General features: G+C 49.0%; 1 protein-coding gene, 1 long non-coding RNA gene and 1 other non-coding gene across 4 annotated transcripts in view; 1 reads left to right on the forward strand and 2 right to left on the reverse strand.

The window, feature by feature from the left end:
- Positions 1 to 26,132, forward strand: part of LOC135911482 (G1/S-specific cyclin-D2-like) — a 353,997-nt gene that overhangs the window by 218,366 nt on the left and 109,499 nt on the right. The window lies entirely within an intron of this gene.
- LOC139050663 (uncharacterized) overlaps positions 1 to 26,132 on the reverse strand; it is a 239,044-nt gene that overhangs the window by 25,808 nt on the left and 187,104 nt on the right. The gene's annotated exons all lie outside the window — the stretch shown is intronic.
- On the reverse strand, positions 2,936 to 3,008 carry TRNAS-CGA (transfer RNA serine (anticodon CGA)). Its single transcript has one exon. It is a non-coding gene; the product is annotated as a tRNA-Ser (tRNA).

Here is a 26,132-nt window from a genome sequence, read left to right on the forward strand (position 1 = left end):
TTGCGTGTTGGCAGTACATAATACTTTGAAGGTCCAAAGTTGACGCGGAAAACAGAGCAGGAGTACTAAAACATTTCAGGTACTTCCTGAATGCCCATTACCATTTTATTTGAGTTTCGTCACGGCATAAATTTAATCTCGGTAAAATATGATAAGTTAGGTGAATTTACACAGAAATAACTTGCGCGCCTAGCCCCTCGCCCCCTGCCCCCCCCCCCCCCCCCACACACACACACATTGTTACGGGCTTTTTGACAAACTATGACCCACAACTAAACTTGCAAGCTTCGAACTTCTTTTCAAGTGAAGCAAGATAATTTATCATAACGAAACCGAAAAAGGTCAATGAAAGTAAACGTAAAAAGCGCAAGGTGGAAAAAAAAAGCATGCTGATGATGTTGTTCTCGTAATTTATGAGCCGAAATGTGGGCTAAGGTAATGGCTATATTAATGAAAAAAAACTGGCTTTCTTCCACCTTGAGATTACTTATTTTCGCTAGCACGCAGTCGTGGCTTTTGTTTTTTTTTTACGGCACATATTGAACTTAAGAAGAACGACGATTGCAGTCGCATTGTTCTTCCGATTCTAATAATAATAATAATATTTGGGGTTTTACGTGCCAAAACCACTTTCTGATTATGAGGCACGCTGTAGTGGAGGACTCCGGAAATTTTGACCACCTGGGGTTCTTTAACGTGCACCTAAATCTAAGCACACGGGTGTTTTCGCATTTCGCCCCCATCGAAATGCGGCCGCCGTGGCCGGGATTCGATCCCGCGACCTCGTGCTCAGCAGCCCAACACCATAGCCACTGAGCAACCACGGCGGGTCTTCCGATTCTACTACATCGTTGTTTTGCGTCCGACAAACCGAAACATCACCTCAATTTAGAAACATCCAGTCATTCCATGCGCCCAAGAGTCGCAGGCATCGCGAGGACCACGTGACGGCAGCAGAGCCCCATTTCGAACTCACCAAAAGATACCCCCCCCCCCTCCAACTCCCTTACCCCTTCACAAAGGAACCAGAACTCACGTACGTCAGACCGGCTAACGCCCGGACTCCTCCAAGAAGAACCTTTCTCCACACAGACCTACATTCGTAGACCACGCACAAAATTAACGATCACGTCATGATCACTGAAAGAGAGGGCATCCCGCGCCTCTCTTAGGGGCAAGCCTTCGGGACCGAACCGTATACATAAAAGGCGGAACAGCAGAAGGAAAAGTGGCTGGTGGTGGAGCGGCTACTCCCGTCTACACGATTTTTTTTTATCTCCCGCCTTCGAATAACCTGTCTCAGCAGCCCCCCCCCCCTCCCCCTTCCTTCCAAGCCCCACGCAAAGAATGCCGATGCCTCTGTATCAAGCAGCACTCAAGTACACGCATAAAAACAAAACAAACAAACACAGAAGGAACGGCTAGCACCAGTACAACAAAGCTACCCAGACGATGCAAAGGCCCAGAGAAGACAAAGCACCCATAACGAAATGCCCGCCGCCGACCCAGCGGCCTGATAGTACGCGCTCTAAGAAGGGTACCGTGGCAGTAATACGTGATGATCAAACCACGCTAAAGCCCGCTCTGGCGGCGGCCTCCTTGTTTTTTTTTTTTTTCTAATATCAAGCCTATAGCGCTACTTAACAATTACCGCCTAAGTGACTGGGCACGTCACATACACGCACGCTGTACTCACACGCGCTTCACCCCCTTCTTTTTTTAACTTTTCGCCTCACGTCCACCCCTCACCACTCCCATGGGCCAGCCTCGCAACACACGGACAGGGCTTGCCCGACGCGAACCCTCCATCCTGAATACGCGAACGACCTTCACCTCTTCTACCTTGGCGTACACACAAACGCACGCGTATACGAGCACACTCGAGCACGCTCGCACCCACTATCGGCGTGAAGGGGTAGCTCCCGGGACTGACCGGCCACGCTTACACAAAAAAAAAGATCACCCGCCTTTCTCTCTCTGCATGCAGAAACGTCCTGCAGCCTTGATAAGCGAGAGGAACCAGAAAACAGTGTCAGCGGTGCGCGCCCGATGAGCTCGCGCGGCAGTTTTTCTTTTCTTCTCGCCCCGTATAATGCGAGATACGTATAATGCGAGAGACGTATAATGCGAGAGACGCATAATGCGAGAGAGATGCACGCTCCTTGTTTAGGCCGACCAGGATGCGCGATCGTGATTGCAGTGTTGGCCCGCCGCGCGAGCGGCCCGAAGGAGCCGCAGCTACGTGTGTATGGAAGCGAGAGACGACGCGTTGGTCTCGCGCGAGTCCCGAGTCCTGCGCGTTCGCTCACGCCCGCTTTGTTATCCGTGCGCCTCCCTTACCCGGGAGCACCGCGCGATGGCCTCCGCGGCGTTACCGCGTTTTCCCGGCGCTGTAATCGACTCCCACTCCCGCGGAACCTAATCTCCGCATCCTACTCACTCGCTCCAATTAATCTTGCGAGATATCTCGCGGTGGGGTGGTTACGAGTTCTCGCGAACGTTGTCTACCGACTGTTAGAGGAGACCGCATTAACCCATTGTCTAAATGTCTTTGTCTGCCGGCGCAAATTTGTTTCCCCCACCCACACACCCACACACAAACAAACACACAAACAAATGGCATGGCTTCTTCAGTGGTTACGCAAGCAGATCCTACATAAGAAAGCAGTATTCAGAAGCAGAGCTGAACTTGTTTAAAGGGACCCTGACGCAATATGCTAGGCAGGGTTAGATCGATAATCAATCCGTCTAGAATTACATTATCATTCCATGAGAAGAAAGGGGGTTAGCAGAGGGGCCCGATTTTTATTAGTCATATCATAAGAAGCCATCAAACAATGACACCAAGGACAACATAGGGGAAATTACTTGTGCTTAATAAATGAAATAAAGAAACGATAAATTATTGGAAATTAAAGTGGATGAAAAAACAACTTGCCGCAGGTGGGAACCGAACCCACAACCTTCGCATTTCGCGTGCGATGCTCTACCAATTGAGCTACCGCGGCGCCGTTTCCCCATCCATTTTCTTGGGTAATTATGTTGGGTATTTGTTGGCTAGGACACATAAATACCCAAGAAAATGGATGGGGAAACGGCGCCATTGTAACTCAATTGGTAGACGTAGAGCACGGTACGCGAAATGCGAAGGTTGCGGGTTCGGTTCCCACCTGCGGCAAGTTGTTTTTTCATCCACTTTAATTTCCAATAATTTATCGTTTCTTTATTTCATTTATTACGCACAAGTAATTTCCCCTATGTTGTCCTTGGTGTCAGTGTTTGTTGGCTTCTTATGATATTATCATTCCATGTGTGCCAACATGTACTCGTATGACTGTTGCGTGGGAAATTGCAACCGCGCTGTTCCCGCTGCTGCCGCTCAATTTGAACCACCCGCGCCAAAACGGACGAGTTGACGTAATCCCCACGTGACCAGCCCCTCCGGCGCTCTCTGTGAATCAGCCAGAGCTGACATCTCATGAAAGGTGCCATATATAGTCGCGAATCGGTGGCGTCGCACCGATATTCCATTCTAGCCATTTTCTCGTCTAAAAAAAGCTGTGTTCTCGCCACGAAGGACCAATTCGGTATTACAGAAGCGCAGTCTTTTAATCTATCTCGACATAAATAATGTTTCCGTTTGAGGTCCCTTCAAAACAGCGCGTCCTTCACTGTGGCCACTCTCAGACCTTCGGTTCCTAGAAAGAAGACTGTTATGAGTTCTCTTTTTGTGTGATCGCCGACGAGTTATCAATGTAATGGTCTGATGGATTAATTAATTATTTATTTGATACGAAATAAAAACACACACAAAGAAGATATACAAGTAGTGTAATAGAAGAAGCTTGTGTGTGACCCCGGACATCCGCATTACTGCTATCTTTGTCTTGCGGGCACCTGAACTATCCAGAATCAGAATCAGAAACAATTTTTATTTTCCTCAAGAAAAAATGGACCCCAGACAAGAAGCTGCTCATTGAGCAGCTTGACGAGGCCTGGGGCCCTACAGGCAGCGGCAACAGCGGCAAAACAGCAGTCTAGTAAATGGAGCATGACGTGAATGAAGAAAGCGGGACAAGTTGTTTCGTATTCATAGACAGGAAAGGCAGTCGAACAGTCGAGCACAAAAGCCTACTGAACCACAGCACCCGAGGAAAATTTGTTACCTCCGCAGCCTCACAACACGGCCCACTCGCATCTCCTAGTATATGCGAACAAGATTGTGATGTGAGGTTTTACTGGCTGCTCTCACAGGCTGCTGAGAAATTCAACGTTTTCTGTGATCCCGTGCTCCGTGAAGCTTTGTGGTCGACTGTACACTACACGAACGCAATAAAACAAGAAGGGCACCACAAATGCCGTGTTGTACTATCGCTCCTACTGTGTTCTTACTTTTTCTAAATTAGAATCCAGCAGAATCCTTCGCATAGAATGAACAACCGATCGCCTCAGCAAATAGGCCATCCTCGGTGTTCCGGAAGCCGGCTGCATCGTCATACTTGCATTTTCCTTCGACAAAACACGGACCCAAGTTGCAAAGTTCCGGCACATGAACAACGGTATTTGCTCTAATGGAGCGCTCCCTACCGAGTCTTCGGCAAGTCGTGGTTGACCAGGGCACTGATGCATGTTGCGGAAAACAAATCGCCATTGCCTGCTTAATTGCGCGTTGTGCTCCCATTCCGCTGGCGCATGGACCACGACAAAAAAAAAAAAAAGTCGATTGATCCATGTGATTCAACGTCCAAAAACAATGCCAGGGGCATGGGAGATATGCCGTAGAGTGGCGGGATCCGGATAAGGTTTGACCACATGCGGAGCAGTGACGAGCACCTGTGACGTATACACTCTATAGGACGTGTTTGTACACCAGCCCCGTCTGTAGATTTCCGGTTGCTGAGGTGCCCTCGACGGCCCCTAAAGAGGAATATTAAGTCATGCCGTAATATCGTGTTAGGCTTCTGCAAGACGGCTACTCTACAGCAGACCGGCCACTCTACTTAAGTCTAACAGCTTAATCATGACTATGCCACCACCCAAACATCTTTAACGCGATAGGGCTATCAGGCCCTGCTGACTCGGACAGCAACATGCACCGGATATTCTGTGATACAGGGCACGATAGAAAAGAGTCCGATCCAGGCGGAAGTGCCGGGCAGGTCAATGGCTCATACCCCCCCAAAGGCAGAGGTTACGAGCAGTCACCCATCATTGGCTCATACCCCGGGGGAGGGGGGTAAGCAAGAAAAAAAAAGGGGGGGTTCGTGTTTGAGTTTCCGCGTAACAGAATTATGTTTCTCGTATATTCAAATTACAATCCGACGCTATCATGTCTGTGGGTTGTGCGTAAGTCGGACTTTACGAACTTCCCGAGGCATTTTACTTTGAGAAATTCAATTAGTTCAGTAACGCTTCGGCGCCACGTGGAGGTCTTGCGTGGTTGTGGTTCGGGATAAATTTTTTTTTCTGGCGTAGAACTCCACCGACTGCTTCCGCCGACACGGATTTTCTGCGACGCGGGGCCCTTAACGCTATCGCGTTAAATGTGCTACAATGTTCGACGCCAAGTCCTGCGGTAACCCTTGATTCGTGAGAGCCCGCTCTCAAGTATATATCATAGAGTTTCCTACACAAATTACTACGAGTAAACCTGGCGCTACTGTCTGTGGGAGCTGCAGGCACATGTGGTTCAGCGAGCATGGCAATGATAATTAGTACATGCGTTTGCCTAAACTTCATCCTTCTGACTTCAGACGTCTTTGGTACTTTGAAAACTGATCACGCTCAACCAAATATTGCGCCGCAAATGCCACAATCGCCAGTAATTACACATGTGCTCACAGCTTTACGGCATTCTGCGCTTAAATAAATATAATAGTTGGCGTCTAAAACATGGCGTTGATGACGTGTTTCCAGTTCAGCAATCACTTCCGGCGCACGCAGTTACCAATAGCATGGCCTTTGAGATTACCTTGTGTTACACATAGGGAGCCGTCGCTGGGGCGTGTATGCGGACACTATCTATTAGCTTCGAAATTTGGGACAATAAAGGCAGACTAAAGCGTGGGAAATAAGGCCACAAGAACGTCTGGCGCCACAAGCAGGAAGAAAGCTCCGTGTATACTGGCCATCATTTTCACGGTAGCTAAAAAGTCGCAGCGCCAGGAATCTCACTGGTAAGTTTTAGTAGCAATAAAATTCTATGTCCTCTATAGTGTCGCCGGGCGGTGTTATGAAAGCGTCCGCCATCTCCCTAACCCGATGTTTTACTGGCCACGCGTTTTCTTTTTTTCCTAGAAATGGTGAGATAACGATTACACACCGCGAAGCCATCTGTATACACTCGCAGGGAAAGGCTTCAGTGCGGGATAAGGAATCGCAAGCGTGCAAGGAGGAGAATCACGCTGAAAGCAGTTAAATACGAGGTCATGCACGAGTCAGAGGGCGTGCATGTTAATATCGCGATCGCTGACGCGCCTGTTACATGAGTACTATGGTAAGAGTGATCGCACTCGACAGTGACGATCATTGCGCAGCGAGATATCGCGAAACAAAGGAATAAGGCAACGACGGGGAAGAAGAGAACGAGATAAAAACAAAGCGAAAGTGCAAGGTTCTCGAAAGCGACCGATCGCGGGCATGGTCCAGACTCGTGCTATAGGGACAGCCTTCTTATCTGGGCGGTGTGGCCAGGTCGATGCACTATTAGATCCTGGTGCGGTGTGACCCCTAGAGGAGTGCACTGTTGAAAGTTGGGTTAGTCGTTTTTAATGACATCTCAACACTGGGAACTAGCCATGAAAGCCAGTGACTCGGACGCCGCAGCCAATACGCTTAATTGTTGGGTTTTACGAGCCAAAACCACGATTTCATTATGAGGTGGTCTTAATTTTGACCACCTGGGGTTCTTTAACGTGCACCTCAAGCTAAGTACACGGGTGTTTTCGCATTTCGCCCCGATCGAAATGCGGCCGCCGCGGCCGGGACTTGATCCCGCGACTTCGCGCTCAGCAGCCTAACACTATAGTCACTAAGCCACTATACCCGCCGTGGTTGCTCAGTCGCTATGGTGTTAGGCTACTGAGCACGAGGTCGCGGGATCGAATCCTGGCCACGGCGGCCGCATTTCGATGGGGGCGAAATGCGAAAACACCCGTGTACTTAGATTTAGGTGCACGTTAAAAAACCCCAGGTGGTCAAAATTTCCGGAGTCCTCCACTACGGCGGGCCTCATAATCAGAAAGTGGTTTTCGCACGTAAAACCCCATAATTTATACTATGGCACCACGGCGGGTGTTGACTTGCTGCCTAATCATCATACAGTGGCAAGGGCCCAAACTTTCGAGAGTGCTTTCACCGTTCCTGCGGTTGCAAGCCGCTTGCAGTGCTGTTTTGCATGCACTCAAGCTCGCATTCGAGGAAGCTGCAAGAACTAGGTATTCGTATTTCCTAGCTGGGGCCCAACGATTTCCTCGACTGCGAAATATCAGCGCACCAAAAGGCAAGAAGCGAAGCAGGCGTTTCCCATGCCTTGTACGCTGCTTCAGCTCGAGAGCCGCGCGTTATCGGAACTCGCAGTGTTGGTCAGGCTGCTTTGATATGTGCCGACGTAATCATTCGTCGAGGCAATCTACAATCGCGCCATCAAGATGAATAAAAAGAGTGATTGTTGAAAGCAGGCTTTGCACGATTTGCCGCTACTTTTGTTCCGCAATAAAATATGCACATAGAGCGCGCACATTGTAAATTCATGCGAAGTGAAGCTTTCGTGATGTGGTTGATCAAATGTTGTAAAGTTTGCCCGTTTCATTTCTGCGCTTTTAACTTAAAGTAAAATGACGCGCGCGCACGTGCTCATGCATATTCGTGTTTCACAATGTGACACACGCAGCGATCATGTCACATAGTTGGCGTTGACACAATGAAATTATACGAGTGTGTATGGTCTATTGGGCTGTTGTGTTGAAGGACCGAAGTTCCAGTCTCAGTACCGGGCACGTAATTCAACACCTGTGTTTGTTTCTTTCTTTCTTTTTTGAGGTGTGAGCTAATCAGAGAGACAGCAGCAGCATCCAATTGCCAGTGTCAAGGAAGCCTGCGAGGATTCGCAATGAAAGCTTCGCTATACAAAAACTTCAATGCATTCTCCAGTTGGACCTGTTGTCACGATGCACTTCTGTTCAAGTGAAAGCAGCTAAATGAAAGAGTGGAACGAAAGTGACCAAAGTTTCACATTCAGATAACAAACAACATTGTTTTTTTCTTGTGGAGTTACTTACACGGGTATTGCAGATCTGAAGCACCTCATTGGGCTCAGATATATCGCAACGAGTTCACAGCTAAATTTGAAGTTTAGCAGCAAACATACGTTGCACGTCTGATCGAGATAACACCGCTACAGTATGTCCAATGAGCACCGCAGAATCTTACTGGTCACGGAACTTGAGTCAAAATTTGAGTATTGAGTAAGAAATGTATTTGTAATGATACTATAGGTGCCGAGAATTAAGGCTATACTGCAAAACATTTTGCGCGAAATGCAGAAGAATGCATCAGAAGCCACTGAGCAAAATCCCAGTATTATCATGCTGAAACTGAAAAAAAAAAAAAGCATCCCCGTTGGAGTCCGTCAGAAATGACGCAGAACCCAAGCTGCGAGGTTCCAATTAACGTGCCTGTTCGCTTTTTCACATGCATATTGTATGCAGCGTGCGACAGCCCTTCCAGTACACTTTGTGCATCAAGTGAAAAAATGCAACTGCGACAGCTCCCAGGGTGACGCGGGAAATTCTGGCATTCACGTCATATCCGTCTCATATACCGTATTGCTGGTTGACGCACTGCTCAGGCTGCCTGTTATCCGCTAAGCTGAAGGTTGAGCGCTGTTAACTAAAAATAGGTGTGCCTACTAGCCTTAGTATATTGCTGCTATTACATTCATGATGTCTACTATCTGTTTTAATCTAATTGAGCGCAAATAACATTTCGCTACATCTGGCTTTTAAACGGGACAGAGATGTACACTCACTAAACTTTAAGTGAACCTTACGGAAAGGCTACGTTCAGACTACGTACGCAACCAGCACACAGTTAGCAAGAAACGCAAGTGCAATGCAAGCAGCACAACTATTTTGCTCATAATGCAGTCGTATCGAGCGTAACGGGTGCAACCACTGCAAAAAGCGCGAACGTATTTGTTGGGAGGTCCGCTACATTGCATATTTCTCATGCAGCTGGGACTGTTAAGATGAGCAAAACGCGTGCCGTAGTTTCGGTTTTCCTCCTCTAGTTACGGGACATCGGCATCCCCATTTAGAGCAAGGGCTGATTGTGAAGTGTTTCGTAGAAAAATTGTTAGGATATAAATAGAGGGCGCTAGCGTCTGCGGGCGCTGCGAGCGCAGTGGTTCAGCCAGCTTTGAGAGATTTAGAACAGCAGTTAGAATATAACAAAACTGACGAATGCCGACTGACCGCTAGTAAATCTCTAGTGGGCAGGACATAAGCGCCTACAGTCTGGTCGCCTCATTATTCTTGCGACACGGAGGGCCTTGATGCTGTGCTAAAGAAGGCGATTAGATTCGCATGCAAGTGATACTGATTACACAAACTTCTTGGTCTCCTTCGCAAGCTGAAAGCTTATCGCCGCAGCCACTGCACGGCACACAGACTCGCATACGAACGTTTTATGTTACTGCACAAGACTTCCCAGTACACTTATGATATGTTGAAGTACCGACCTCGCTTACCAGCACTTCCGCATGCAATATGGCGCAGTAAAATCTCGTTGAACGTATAGCGCCACAGAATTCACACATCGTCTTACGCATTCCTTTTTCTTTTAAATCCGTAAGCATTTCTATGTTTACCCAATGAGAAAACCCTGTTTGTCACGTAAGACAAAATGTTGGCGGATCCCGGAGGTAGTGCAATACCGGGCCGACCCGCGGCAGAGGCGAAGCTGAGTTCTGACTTGTACCGACAAACCCAAGTTAGTGCGGGCACTTTGGCAGCGAGCCCACTTCCAGGGCCGATAATCGAACCGATGACTTTTTTGGCCTAGAGGAGGCCGTACACCGTGGGCACAAGGATTCACTGTGGCGGATTATACCTATCGTCCAGATGTCTCATCGCCATAGCAATAAGAATGCTCTCTCGCCTTTCTCGATTCGACAAGTGGAAGAAAACGCTACTTACTGAAGATGAAATATTGTGAAAATATTGTGGAAATTGACATGCCGCTCCACAACAAGCCCTTCCCAATGTAAAATTTTACCGATAATGTACTTTCCCTCCCTTCGCACTCGTGTCCAACTCACACACCTTGCCCAACAAAGACAGCTATTGTGTTTAGGTTTTATTTTCCTTTTTTTGCCGAGTTAATCATGCCGCATTGGCTAAGATACTGTCACGTGGTAGTGACGGTGAAGAAAGAAGCAATACGGTGGAATACAAAACGAGCTTTTATTGGGCGAACCTGTGCCCACAAAAACAGGCTACACTTATAGCACAACGATAGCGGCGAACACGGTCGGCGATCGTCGGAAAAACTGATCAGCGGGTCAAGTGCGTCGGCTTTTATAGAGCGGTCGTGGAATGTTCCAGACTAATCGTTCGGACCCGCGTGCCTTCCACAAAGTTCTACACCATTCGCGTCAGGCGATTAGATCAGATAACATAACGTTCGGCGACAACAGCCAGCGGATAGAAGCATCGATACCTTTCCAGAAACTTCGGATACATGCAAGCGCATCCCGCGCTGCGCGATAAGATTTGTTAGGCGGCGAAACCTGGTCGCCCGATAAATATAAATACACGTGTCAATACCCCCCTCTTAAAAAGCATCGTCCCGATGCTACAAAGAGAGCGAAACGCAAAAGGACACTTATTAAACACAAGTAACAACACAACGAAAAGAAACAAAGTCCAAATTAAACAGAAGTAACAACACAACGAAAAGAAACAAAGTCCAAAGGTCAGTTACGCGAAGTCCCAAAGTTCGTTAACGCTGGTGGTATGGCTTTAACCGCACAACGTGGACAATTTCAGGTCGTGAGCGGCGCCGCTGTGACAGCGAAATGCCGTCTGGCACGACCTCGTAGTCCAGTGCACCAATACGTCGGATGATCTTGTACGGTCCGAAATAGCGACGCAAAAGCTTCTCGCTCAGTCCTCGTCGGCGTATAGGGGTCCAAACCCAAACACGGTCACCGGGCTGGTACTCGACAAAGCGTCGTCGGAGGTTGTAGTGTCGGCTGTCGGTCCTCTGCTGGTTCTTGATCCGCAGGCGGGCGAGCTGTCGGGCTTCTTCGGCGCGCTGGAGATAGCTAGCGACGTCAACATTTTCCTCGTCAGTGACGTGCGGCAGCATGGCGTCGAGCGTCGTCGTCGGATTCCTGCCGTAAACCAGCTTGAACGGCGTGATCTGTGTTGTTTCTTGCACCGCCGTGTTATAAGCGAATGTTACGTACGGCAGGACGGCATCCCAGGTCTTGTGTTCGACGTCGACGTACATCGCTAGCATGTCGGCGAGGGTCTTATTCAGCCGCTCCGTAAGACCATTCGTCTGCGGGTGGTAAGCCGTTGTTCTCCTGTGCATTGTCTGACTGTATTTCAGAATGGCTTGGGTGAGCTCCGCTGTAAAGGCCGTTCCTCGGTCGGTGATGAGGACTTCTGGGGCGCCATGTCGCAGCAGGATGTTTTCGACAAAGAATTTCGCCACTTCGGCTGCGCTACCTTTCGGCAGTGCTTTTGTTTCAGCGAAGCGGGTGAGGTAGTCCGTCGCCACGACGATCCACTTATTTCCGGTTATTGACGTCGGAAAGGGTCCCAGCAAGTCCATCCCGATCTGCTGGAATGGTCGGCAAGGAGGCTCGATTGGGTGTAGTAATCCGGCTGGCCTTGTCGGCGGTGTCTTACGTCGCTGACAGTCTCGGCATGTTCTGACATAATGGGCGACGTCGGCGGTCACGCGCGGCCAATAATACTTTTCTTGTATCCTCGATAGTGTCCGGGAAAAACCGAGGTGTCCAGCGGTCGGATCGTCATGTAGGGCATGCAGTACTTCTGGACGAAGTCCTGACGGGACAACAAGAAGGTAGTTGGCGCGGACTGGTGAAAAGTTCTTCTTCACGAGGAGAGTGTTTTGAAGCGTGAAGGAAGATAATCCGCGCTTAAATGCCCTGGGGACAACGTCGGTGTGCCCTTCCAAGTATTCCACCAGGCCTTTTAGCTCCGGGTCTGCCCGTTGCTGTTCAGCGAAGTCTTCGGCGCTTATCATGCCAAGGAAGGCGTCGTCATCTTCATCTTGCGGCGGCGGGTCAATGGGGGCGCGTGATAGGCAATCGGCATCGGAGTGTTTTCGTCCGGACTTGTAGGTTACAGTGATGTCGTATTCTTGTAGTCTGAGGCTCCATCGTGCCAGTCGTCCTGAAGGATCCTTTATATTCGCTAGCCAACACAACGCGTGATGGTCACTGACGACTTTGAATGACCTGCCATAAAGATAAGGGCGAAATTTAGCTGTAGCCCAAACGATGGCGAGGCATTCTTTTTCGGTCGTAGAATAGTTGCCTTCCGCTTTTGACAGTGACCGGCTAGCGTAAGATATCACCTGTTCGACTCCGTTTTTCCTCTGGACTAGAACGGCACCGAGGCCTAGGCTACTGGCGTCAGTATGGATTTCTGTATCGGCGTACTCGTCGAAGTGCGCAAGTACCGGCGGCGACTGCATGCGTCGTTTGAGTTCTTCAAATGCGTCGGCCTGCGGCGTTTCCCACTTGAACTCAACATCACATTTAGTTAGATATGTCAACGGCTCGGCGATGCGTGAAAAGTCCTTGACAAAGCGCCTGTAGTAGGCACACATGCCAAGGAATCTACGCACTGCCTTCTTGTCGGTGGGCTGCGGGAACTTTGCGATGGCAGCTGTTTTCTGGGGGTCGGGGCGTACTCCGGATTTACTGATGACGTGGCCTAGGAACAGAAGCTCGTCGTAAGCGAAGCGGCATTTTTCTGGCTTCAGAGTGAGCCCTGATGACTTGATGGCCTCTAGTACTGTGGCAAGCCGCCTAAGGTGATCGTCGAAATTTCCGGCGAATACAACGACGTCATCCAAGTAAACGAGACAGGTCTGCCATTTCAATCCCGCTAAAACCGTGTCCATCACGCGCTGGAACGTTGCAGGCGCCGAGCACAGTCCAAATGACATAACCTTGAACTCGTAGAGGCCGTCTGGGGTGATGAAGGCGGTCTTTTCGCGGTCTCTTTCGTCGACTTCTATTTGCCAATAGCCAGACTTGAGGTCCATCGAGGAGAAGTACTTAGCGTTGCAGAGCCGATCCAATGCGTCGTCTATCCGTGGAAGGGGGTATACGTCCTTCTTCGTGATCTTGTTCAGACGACGATAATCGACGCAGAAACGTAGGGTTCCGTCCTTTTTCTTCACCAGGACAACAGGGGATGCCCACGGGCTTTTCGACGGCTGGATGATGTCGTCGCGCAGCATTTCGTCGACTTGTTCTCTTATAGCTTCGCGTTCTCGCGTCGAAACTCGGTAAGGGCTCTGGCGGAGTGGTCGAGCGCACTCTTCGGTTATTATGCGATGCTTTGCGACTGGGGTTTGTCGAATCCTCGATGACGTCGAAAAGCAGTCTTTGTAGCGTCGAAGGAGACTTCTGAGCTGTTGCTTCTTAATCACGGGGAGACTTGGATTTATGTCGAAGTCTGGCTCGGGAACTACGGTCGTCTGGGTAGATGCAACAGAATCCGAGAGGACAAACGCATCGCTGGTTTCCTGAAATTCCTCGATGTATGCGATCGTCGTGCCCTTGTTGATGTGCTTGAACTCCGGGCTGAAGTTTGTCAGCAACACTTCAGTTTTCCCTCCATACAGTCGAGCGATCCCTCTTGCGACGCAAATTTCACGGTCTAGCAGGAGGCGTTGGTCGCCTTCGATGACACCTTCTACGTCAGCGGGTGTTTCGGTGCTGACCGAAAGAACAATGCTGCAGCGAGGCGGGATGCTCACTTGATCTTCAAGCACACTCAAGGCGTGGTGACTACGAGGGCTCTCCGGCGGTATCGCTTTATCTTCCGACAGCGTTATTGAGTTCGACTTCAGGTCGATGACTGCGCCGTGTTGGTTCAGGAAGTCCATACCGAGAATGACATCTCGTGAACACTGTTGGAGGATAACGAAGGTGGCAGGGTAAGTCCGGTCATGAACGGTTATTCTTGCCGTGCAGATTCCAGTCGGCGTAATGAGGTGTCCTCCAGCGGTCCGAATTTGGGGGCCTTCCCATGCAGTTTTAACTTTCTTCAAATGGGCGGCGATATGTCCACTCATTACGGAGTAATCAGCCCCTGTGTCCACTAAGGCGGTAACTGCGTGGCCGTCGAGAAGCACGTCGAGGTCGGTGGTTCTTTGTCTGGCGTTGCAGTTAGGTCGTGGCGTCGGATCACGGCTGCGTCGTGTTGAACTGAAGTTAGAACGTCGCGTCGTCAAGTCGTCGTTCGTCGGTGTAGTCTTGCTTTCTTGACTTCGTCGTGACGGCGGCGTGTCGTTATGTCGTCGAGATCGTTTCGTCGTCGTCTTCGTCGGCGGCGGAGGATCTTCGTCAGTTCGACGAACAGCAACCGCACCTCCATCGGTTGCTGCTTTTAGTTTTCCGGATATGGGCTTGCTGACCGGCCCCGGGCTGGGCCAGTGTATGGTCGGCGCTGAGGCGACAGGTAGCGGCCTGGTGACGGCGAACGGGAAGCACGTCGATGGCTCCACCGAGTGGCGGTGAGGTAGTCGGCGATATCGCGAGGTCGTTCGCCAATCTGTGGCCGCGGCGCGTTAACGGCGAAACCTCGCAGTCCCATCTCCCGGTATGGGCATCGGCGGTACACATGGCCGGCTTCCCCGCAGTGGTAGCAAAGCGGGCGGTGGTCAGGAGCGCGCCAAACGTCTGTCTTCCTCGGGTAGGTGCGCTGGGCGACGGGTGGTCGTGCTGGCGGCGGCGGCGGCGGCGGACGACGAAACTGCGGCGTGACAGGGCCCTGGCGCGGTCGTGGAGGGGGGCCTTGACGGCGTGCGACGGCGGCGTAGGTCATTGCTTGCGGCTTGGGCTGCGGCGATTCAGGGGCTACTCCAAGTTGCTGTTGGAGTTCCTCACGCACGGCATCGGCAATCGAAGCCACTTGAGGCTGTGATGATGGGAACAGCTTTTGTAGCTCCTCCCGCACGACAGCTCGGATAGTCTCGCGTAGGTCGTCGGTGGCCAGTGACTGAAGTCCGGCGTAGTTTGTCGCGCTCGTGCGGCGGTCGAATTGCCGGTTTCGCATCTCGAGTGTCTTCTCGATGCTGGTGGCCTCGCGAAGAAACTCGTCGACGGTCTTCGGTGGGCTTCGTACCATCCCGGCAAAAAGTTCCTCCTTCACACCACGCATGAGTAGGCGAACTTTCTTTTCCTCGGGCATTTCAGGGTCGGCGTGGCGGAAGAGACGGCTCATTTCTTCCGTGTAGATCGCGGTCGTCTCATTAGGTAGCTGCACCCGGGTTTCTAGTAACGCTTGGGCTCGTTCTCGGCGTACGACGCTTGCGAATGTCTTCAGGAAGCCGCTTCGGAAAAGTTCCCAGGTTGTTAAGGTGGCTTCTCGGTTTTCGAACCACGTCCTGGCCGCGTCTTCCAAAGCGAAGAACACATATCGCAATTTGTCGTCGCTGTTCCAGTTGTTAAAGGTAGCGACTCTTTCGTACGTCTCAAGCCAGCTTTCCGGGTCCTCGAAAGTTGAACCACGGAACGTCGGAGGCTCCCTGGGCTGCTGCAGCACGACGGGTGACGCTGGTGCTGCCATTGGGGTGGACTTGGTGGCCATCCTTCTAGTCGTCTCGGGCAAAAGTCCGTGCTCCGGGGGCAGTCCTTGCAGCCTGCGGCTACCTCGCTGGTTCTTATCGACGTTGGTGTCTTCCGAGTGAGGGCTTGGGTCACGGCTTTGTGGGGGCGTCCGGTGCATGAACGCAAAGCACCTCCACCAGATGTCACGTGGTAGTGACGGTGAAGAAAGAAGCAATACGGTGGAATACAAAACGAGCTTTTATTGGGCGAACCTGTGCCCACAAAAACAGGCTACACTTATAGCACAACGATAGCGGCGAACACGGTCGGCGATCGTCGGAAAAACTGATCAGCGGGTCAAGTGCGTCGGCTTTTATAGAGCGGTCGTGGAATGTTCCAGACTAATCGTTCGGACCCGCGTGCCCTCCACAAAGTTCTACACCATTCGCGTCAGGCGATTAGATCAGATAACATAACGTTCGGCGACAACAGCCAGCGGATAGAAGCATCGATACCTTTCCAGAAACTTCGGATACATGCAAGCGCATCCCGCGCTGCGCGATAAGATTTGTTAGGCGGCGAAACCTGGTCGCCCGATAAATATAAATACACGTGTCAATACTGACATTTCGAGGCAGCCGCGCGCACCTTTGTTCGAAATTTTCGAGCTTTTACTTGCAAGGAATATCGTACGGAAACCAAATAAGAATTATGATCTAAATAGGAAATCAATCTATGGAAAGAGAAAGCTCGGAGAAATACAGATCTACACTCACAACCATACTACCACACATCTAGAGGCGCCAGGTATATCCAGTCACGTGTAAGGCCTTAAATTCGCCCTACCGTCTGCTAGCCGCCTGGCTAGCTCAGATGTTAGAGCGGCTGCCCCGAAAACGCGGTGGTCCCGCGTTCGAGACCCGGACCCGGAAGAATTTTTCTTCAACTTCAAGGCTTTTCTTTCGAGAAACCCGTATGGGTTTCCTTTGTAGCAATTGCTACGAGGGTGGATCTCTGATTTTCCCCTTTATTAAGGTCTTAACATGCAGCTCATTTCGAACACATCAAATTACACTGCCCCTACCACGTTACTCCACAGGCAGTCCACACGGGGGAATCTATTACGCGGAACTGACGTCACCATAGCGTGAAGAAAAAGAAGAACAAAGATATCGTGTATAGTTAGCATGGCTCCTAGATACCCAGCACGAGTCTGGCGTCGTACGAGAAGTGCGGCGCCAGTGCTAATCTGTCTAATATCGGGACTGCCATGCATTCCGACGCCGCTCTTCTTTCTTCATTCTTTTTTGTCTCCGGGGCCCCCGCGGTTATCAACATAGCGTCTCAGGGCATTGTTACAGTGATACAGTGAGAACAACCCGCTATTCGTCATTCCGACGAACGGGTGCCGTGGATGAGACTGTCGGCTGCTACGCCGTCTGTCTCTTTTCCTTGACATTGGGGCTGCACCTTTGCGGACTCTTGCCTTTGTTGCCCAACTGCCGGTGATGACCGGGTTGTTGTTACCTTGCTTCATCACGAGTGACATGCGGCTCTCCAGCGTTTGCCAAGAGAATTAGCAGCCAATTGTTTATTTATTTTATTTTGTTTCATTTGTACAATATCCACAGCACTCTTGTAGGCATTACAGTGGGGGAAAAATAAATAACATCAAGCGCATTGGAGCAATACGACTTAGAAATGAACACTACAGTACGAATGGTAAGCATAATGGTCAAATAATTATAGCTAATTATAGCTGCCATGTTTGTGTTCGTCCCTTCATGGCAAAGGTGGTGTCTTAGACACCAAAATGTGGCCTGTCTTACTTTATTAGCCTATAACCCTACATAAAAAAGTCGACCAAACACAAGACTATCCTTGTACGTTCACGACACCAATGTTGTCATTCAGAAAAGGAAGCAAGAAGTACTCAAAAACAATCATGCCGCACACGGCACATTCGTCACGAGACGGGTTATCGACTTTCGTAGCAGTTTTTGAACTAGAAATGTTCGGTATTCCTGCTCCGAGAGCTATGCTAAGCGCTCTGATTGTCCAACGACACTAATCCGATGAAACTGAGTGGCATCAAAAGGCATTGTTCCCTCCTAAATTCGCTGAATTGCTACTATAGCCAGACTTCTGTTAAGCCACGCAGTTTGCGCATTAGCAGTCTAAAAGAAAAAAAAAATGAGAATCGCAAGAACTAAAATTGTTATTCTGTAGTTACCACAAGAGAATGAACTCGCCAGCTCATGTCTTGCGGTTCTTAATTCTTTTCCTGCTCTAGCTTTAAGCGTTGCAATGCAGCCCGCGGAGCTCTCACGCGTCATGCAAAGGTTGTGGGGTCGACTCCCACCAGCGGCTAATTCTCTTTCGTTCTGCTTTCATCGCCTTCCCTTTTTAAATCTTTACTAAAGATATTAAGCTCATAGAAAATTTAACCCTCAATTTTAATATACATATCAATTGAAGAAAAAAATGTAATTACCTTTCCTATGCTTTCCTTGACCGTTTATTGCAGGTTCACTTCCTATGGGTATCAGAGCGATCTCTCTAGACTGCACTCTACCACCCGCCGTGGTTGCTCAGTGGCTATATTGTGTTGGGCTGCTGAGCAGGAGGTCGCGGGATCGAATCCCGGCCACGGCGGCCGAATTTCGATGGGGGCGAAATGCGAAAACACCAGTGCATTTAGATTTAGGTGCACGTTAAAGAACCCCAGGTGGTCGAAATTTCCGGAGTCCTCCACTACGGCGTGCCTAATAATCAGAAAGTGGTTTTGGCGCGTAAAACCCCATAATCTAGAATGCACCCTACCTGCCACTTCGCGTAAAAGCATGCATAAATGAAACGACAGGAGATTGTTTTACGGCGCCCTTGCCAGCCATTTCGAGACGAAGTATCAACACCAAAGTGTCCCCTCCTCGTGCGCGGATTTCACTTTCACGGGCCCACGCTTCCGTCATTCCTGTCTCGGTCTGTTTTTACTTCTGCTTTTCTTCTGGCATGTGTCGTCAACGTCTTCACTGCCACTGCCTTGCGAGGCGAGATAGGGTTGAGAGGCCGTGAAGGGAGCTAAAGGAAGGGCAGGTGTGCCGTCTGTTCTCGCTGCCCTTTTGTCACTTTCTTTTTCGTTTGCATGGGCATTTCTCGCTCCACTTGTGGCCAACGGTATGCTTATCTCTGGCATTTATGCCTGCCGCAGCGTATTATCGTCAGGGGCGGCGCCGGCGGTCTCCCCTTTTACTCTCGGAGACCGTTTATTTCTTTGACCCATCGTGTCTTTCTATTTTTTTTTCTGTCTCTCTTCAGTACGATTTACGCAGGAATGCTTTATAGCGAAGTGAGACACCTCACTGCAGTGCAGTGCCGGGGGCAGCGCGTGCTGCAATCAGTACATTATAACTGCGCAGGCGATGGCCGGCGAACGTCGCGCAAGAACGTGCGTAACCATTATGTAGGAGCGTGTGGTAACGTTGTGTAGTAACGTGGGAAACTGGTTTGTAGCAATGTGCGAAACTGGCTGTGCAGAAACCTGCGACAGCATTGTGTAGGAACGGGCGAAAACGTTTTGCCGGATGGTGCGAAACTGTTGTGCAGGAAAGTGCGAAAGCGTTGTGCAGGAACATGCGAAAACGTTTTGCAGGATCGCGCGAGAGTGTTGCGTAGAAACTTGCGAGAGCGTTGTGTAGGAACGTGCGAAAGCATTGTGTAGGAACATGCGAAAACATCTTGCAGAATAACTGTTGTGCAGGAAAGTGCGAAAGCGTTGTGTAGGAACATGCGAAAATGTCTTGCAGGATCGCGCGAGAGTGTTGCGTAGAAACGTGCGAAAGCGTTGTGTAGGAACATGCGAAAACATCTTGCAGAATAACTGTTGTGCACGAAAGTGCGAAAGCGTTGTGTAGGAACATGCGAAAATGTTTTGCAGGATCGCGCGAGAGTGTTGCGTAGAAACTTGCGAGAGCGTTGTGTAGGAACGTGCGAAAGCATTGTGTAGGAACATGCGAAAACATCTTGCAGAATAACTGTTGTGCAGGAAAGTGCGAAAGCGTTGTGTAGGAACATGCGAAAATGTTTTGCAGGATCGCGCGAGAGTGTTGCGTAGAAACGTGCGAAAGCGTTGTGTAGGAACATGCGAAAACATCTTGCAGAATAACTGTTGTGCACGAAAGTGCGAAAGCGTTGTGTAGGAACATGCGAAAATGTTTTGCAGGATCGCGCGAGAGTGTTGCGTAGAAACGTGCGAAAGCGTTGTGTAGGAACATGCGAAAGTGTCGTGTAAGAACATGCGAAAACGTTTTGTAGGATCGTGAAAAACTGTTGGGCAAAAACGTTCGAAAGTATTCGGTAGGAGCATGCGAAAATGTTTTGCAGGATCGTGTGAAACTGCTCTGCAGAAACGTCCGAAAGCGTTGTGTGAGAACATGCGAAGACGTTTTGTACAGGATCGTGCGTAACTGTTGTGTAGGAACATGCAAAAACGTTTTGTATAGGAACGTGTGAACGCGTTTTGTAGAAACGCGTGAAACTGTTGTGTGGAGGAACCACCACCACCTGAAGCTCCACAGTAGTTGGTGAGTGATACCATGTAGCTGTAATGGAGGGCTCCGGAAACACCTTTGTGTACTTGGATTTCTCTAACGTGCACCCAAACCACGGTACACGAGTAGTCGCCGTGGCTGAGACTAGGACCAACGACCTGATGATCATCAGACATCAACGCCTTCGCCGCTGATGAACCACGGCAGGTGTATATATAGGTGCAATTGGTGCACACTCACATGCCTGTAGCAATTTTTTTTTCTCCGTGAGCTGGAACCTTCTTTAAACGAAGACACTCTGCAGGCAATCGCGACTCTCTCGAGTACACCAGAAGACTGCAGACCATCGTTTTTTACTCACATTCGTCCCAAAAATATTAAGTCCCAAGCGTGGCAAGTGACTCCGCTAGCTTAACCAACACCTAAGGCGTAGTAAATAATAATTGGTGGTGTTTACATTTCGAAACCGGCCCAGGGAGCTACGAGATTCATTAGCATTTGCTGACAGGTTAGCTTTCTTGACAAAAGCATTGAAGATGTACGGGACTGTCGAGATTTCAGCCAAGGTCGTCTATACAGCTAGAGAAGACGCCGAGTCTGCTAAAAGATATCAAGACCGAATTTAAGGTCCGTAAAACTGCACTCCGCCGCCTACCGCCCTTTAATATATGTACAGTCGCCCCATCTATTCCATTGAATATCACTTGTTTGCGTTTAGAGACAATATCGTTATTACGGCCAATGCACGAATCACAGGGCGTCTACATCACAATGCGCGGGTGTCATAACTAAAATGCCAAGACGGCGTCCACTTATTGACTAGTTCCATGACAATTTCAACTGCTAATATATATATATATATATATATATATATATATATATATATATATATATATATATATATATATATATATATATATATATATATATATATATATATATACATATATATATATAGACCGCACGACGGGAACAGCAAAGACAGTCTCAGCCGGCGTGAACAGCTCGCGATCTTCGCTCGCACCTGACGCCCAGCCAGTTTCCCACTGCTGCGTGCGTTGTTTCATCCCAACTACAATATATATATATATATATATATATATATATATATATATATATATAAAGTTGCGTAAAGCGGGTCTTCTTCCCGCCATCTCCTTCCTTCCCAATATAGAGAAAGCTGCGGAGCCCAATGTCCCGTTAACAGATCGCACCTGCGCCGAAGAGTCCGCCTTCCCGAGCGGAAAAATCGCAAGAGCAACTACTGACTTCTCTGCGGGTGGCCACTTCACGTTTCGAGCTGGCGAGCTTCTTTCATCCTCGCCTTATAAGCGTCGCCCTAATGGGCGTGCCGACACGGATCCGATTTACGGATCACGCCTCATCGCCATGGTGAATGCTACGGGGCCCCCGGGTCTGGGAACACGAATCTGCGCGAGGAATTTCTTGTCAAACGGTCGTGATTCCTCCCACGTGTACGAGATATCCTGGTGTACGCTGGAAGATGAGCTGAACTGCGGGCAGGATGATTTAGAGACGCCACTTTTAAACGAGAGTATACTTGGGAAAGAAAAACAAAAAACGTTGAGCCGTTATTAGATCACCGTGGGCTCGCGTGTGTCCGGACTAGGTCCAGCCGGAACCAAATTAGCAACAAAAGCTATGATATTTCTTTTCTTATGTTTCTTTCTTGACTGCCTTAGAGACAAAAATTGTATCCTCCCCTCCCACAGTGTCAGTTCATTAGGCACCAACTTTACGTGAACCGTAGGGCTTATATCAGACATTAGTAAGTTTAAGAAATAGGGGAGCCAAGTAAGTTGGCGCAATCTGTCAGGCCTACAAGAGGACGCAAGGGCCTGCAATGAAGTTGGGCTTTTTCTGTACGCTAAGCCACTAGGTTACGCTATTTTTAATATTCCCTATTTAACATGTACATGTATTACCCTGAAGTTAGAACATGTCGTGGCACTCAAATGCTACAGCGTACTGCACCAAACTGTACTTTTCCATGTAAATAATTTCTTCTTATTGTTATTCTTAGTATTATTATTATCACCACCACCACCACCATCATCATCATCATCATCATCAACAACATTATTATTATTATTATTATTATTATTATTATTATTATTATTATTATTATTATTATTATTATTATTATTATTATTATAGTATTTGGTCATATGGCTTATTTCCGGTCTTTTTTCGATTCACTTATCTTGTACATGCGCCAAATTCCGTAAAATCGTCTGTTTATTGTATCGCATCAAAGTGTCCTTACCTCTGTCTGTCAGGAAACTTTAGGTTCACTCATTAGCCTAGACTGTACTGAGGTATTGAATACAACAATTGTTCATTGTTCTAATATTTGGCATCAACGTGTAACCATGTTATTAACGCGACAGCGTTAAGGGCCCCTAGAAAAAGTTCATTTCAAAAAATGACGATACGAACACTGAGTCACAAGGACGGTACAATTGCACCAGGACGATAACATATACAAAGTACGAAGCATTGTATACATGGCACGTTTTGAAAGAAATGTCGGAGTCCACATTCACTAACGCAAAGTCACAAAGACCGGCGTCGGCGTCCGGCGTTGGACATCGCTTTGGCAAAAGAATTTCGAACCACGCATAGCCAACCACGCAGGCCCTACATGTGGTGCAAGGAAATTACTGAACTAATTGAATTTCTCACGGCAAAATAAGCAGCAAAATCGCAAAGTATGACTTACACACAACCTACGCACATGTTAGCGTCGGATTGTAATTTGAATATACGAGAAAACGTAATTCCCTTACGCGAAAACTCAAACACCAACCCCCTTTAACGCGATAGCGTTTTCCAAAGAGGTCCCTCTTAGTAGGAGCGGCGCGGGCCCCTCGGTTCCTTGCACACCATGAAAAAAAAAAAAAGAGAGGGAGAGAGAACTGTATCATAAAGCTCGCCTTCGTGCATAGCGTTCGCCGCCAGCGTTTCCCAGTAAACATTACGGTCACATAAGCTGCAGTTGCCGGGAATCGTGAGAAGCACTCTGGGATCTTTGAATGCTATGGCATTCCACTCTTAGAGACGATGCTTACACATCCTCCAAATTTTTCAAAATGCATGTTAAAAATTGTCACTCATAACGTGTGCAGCCCGCAAGATGTTGACCTTTATCAGATGCTAGGATTGCCGAATTTACGATCACTGTTTCTTCAAACAGTGGTACTCAAACATTTCTGGGCCGAAACCTAAGTACAAACTGTCTTTTGCCGCCCTTTACGTCACATAACCGCTTTTTCATTTCCTCACACACTCACTAAATTCGGTAGTTATACTCGAGCCTACTATGTTCCGGTCATATTCGATGCTGTTCCCTCCGGAATCACTTCTTGTGAATATATACGCGACATTCGCAAAATTAACTAAAGGAATTAATTATACGTGGAATGATTATGGGCGTCATATTTTCCCATCTGCGCCATTATGAATCGTGTCTTCGGTTTCTACCCGTTTTCGTGCCTTGTATTTAATTGTCTACAGATAGGTTTCAGTGTCACTCTTATTCTGTTTCTCTTTCTTTTCCTTTTTTTATAATATACGGAGTTTCGGTGGCTGAGGCTTGATGCTGACTGCCGAGTTTCGCCCGACAAGCCACTGCGATGGCTTTGGCGAGCCTGAGTTCTGTAATTGTGCTTGCAAGATTTGTCAATGAAGTTATTATTATTATTATTATTATTATTATTATTATTATTATTATTATTATTATTATTATTATTATTATTATTATTATTATTATCTAGAACTGCGCCAGCACCAAGACCCTGGAGGTTGTTCCTGGGCGCTTTAATGAACACATTTGATTGATTGATTGATTGATTGATTGATTGATTGATTGATTGATTGATGACTGACTGACTGACTGACTGACTGACTGACTGACTGACTGACTGACTGACTGACTGATCGATCGATTGATTGAAATGAAATGAAACCAACCAGCTAGGGCGTCAGAAAATTTCATAGGCCTGTATTTCCCGTCCTGGGCTACTAGAACGATGTTTTCTTAGCAAGATATTGTGTGAATAGTGTAAGCAGCAGGAGGCTTCAACTACGGTCAATGCCATATCGTTTGGTTGCTATCGCTAACTAGCTAGCTCGCTTGCTTGCCTGACTGCTTCCTTGTCTGCTCCTCACATAATGGCGCTGTCTTCTCCACAACAACTTCTTTCCGATGCGGAACAACTTCGTCTTCGTCGGCCACACGGTGGTGCATGTTGTGCTTGCCATGAAACAGGCACAGGCGTGCCCAGTCATTTTCAAAGTCCGCCTGACGTGCGACAACAATGCTGCAGGTTTATTTCGACCATGGGGGCCTCTTAACGTGTACCTATATCTGTGTACACGAACGTTTTCTTTTAAATCTTTCTTTTTCAATTTCGCTTTCATCTAAATGCCGCCGCCGAGGCTGGGAGTCGAACCCACAACCTACCCGCTGAGCCACAGAACGCCACAGTAACTCGAGCCACCGCGGCTGGTCGGCCGTGACCTTTCGAAATATGTGCAGGCAATCGTAAACGGCGGCTGTATACCGTTGGACGAACTACGAGAAGATGGAAATGTCAGAGGCTTCCCGGAGCACTGATGCGACCAGCCGAGGCTAACATAAATGCACATCTCGCCGAAAGCCGCGGAGAAAAGGGCCACAGGAGAAACGAGGAAAAAAAATGGCTGTGGCTTAGCTAAGGTTAAGCCCAGGATGCGAAGCATACTAGCCTTTATTTTAGTTGTTGAACCACTGTTTAGCCTGGTGAACTGCTGTTGCTTGGCTGTATTTGGTTCGGCTATACGAAGAAACAACTCATGCAGGCGAGCGCGCGAGCTGAGACCCGGCTATGTAGCTACGCGGCCGCAAGCGAGCGCACGAGTTGAGCCTTCGCTTTTGCAACTGTTATGACGTCATATGGTAGCTACGCGGCCGCGCGGGGCGCAGCAAGGAAGAGCGTGGTTGTGCGGCTAGTATGCTTCGCATAAAAAGAAGGTCGACCCATCTCGGTGCTCCGGGTCTGCCCCCATGGGCCTATTGTTCGCACGACGCTGTTATTGGGACGGCGACTACGACGTCGCCGCGGACGCCTGGACGTCGGCGGCGGAGATAAAAAGAGAGGAGCGAAAAAGGCACTGCGACGGGCTCGACCTTCCGCGAGCAGATCTAATCGGCGTCCGCGCCTTGTCGACCCCGTAGGCGCACGCGCCTCAACGTCGCCTTTCTATACGGCGTGCATACATACACCCACCGCGCCAGGAGCTGCTCACGACCACGTGCCGGCGAAAGAGCTAGCTCTTCCACTGCTGCCGGGGCGAGCGCCATTTTCGGGGTTATTTGCATGCGTAACCCCCGTCGCACGAGTGCCATTCAGCCGGTCAAACTGAGCTCCGGAGTAACCGGAATCCCCCCCCCCCCCGACCCCTCATAACTATTTCTAAAATGGCCCATCCTGCAGCCGCTGCCGATGAAATGGCAGCGAACGCTTTGCGAAACTCGACGGCCTGATAGTGACTTTAAGAGTGGGCCGAGGGAGATAGTAAAGAGGTCGGCGGCGTGGCGAGAGGTAATTACGGATGCCATTTGATGCCGTGCCCGTGAAGAGTGGCCGTGGGCTGGCCTCGAAGGGTCGAGAACGCATTTCGGAGATGTTCAAAGACCCAGTTTAGTTCCTCTGATGGCTGTGGCAGGTTCGTTGCGTGGGCTTCCTTGCCCTTTG

This window comes from Dermacentor albipictus, chromosome 10 (genome assembly GCF_038994185.2).
Source record: "Dermacentor albipictus isolate Rhodes 1998 colony chromosome 10, USDA_Dalb.pri_finalv2, whole genome shotgun sequence".
NCBI lineage: Eukaryota > Metazoa > Arthropoda > Arachnida > Ixodida > Ixodidae > Dermacentor > Dermacentor albipictus.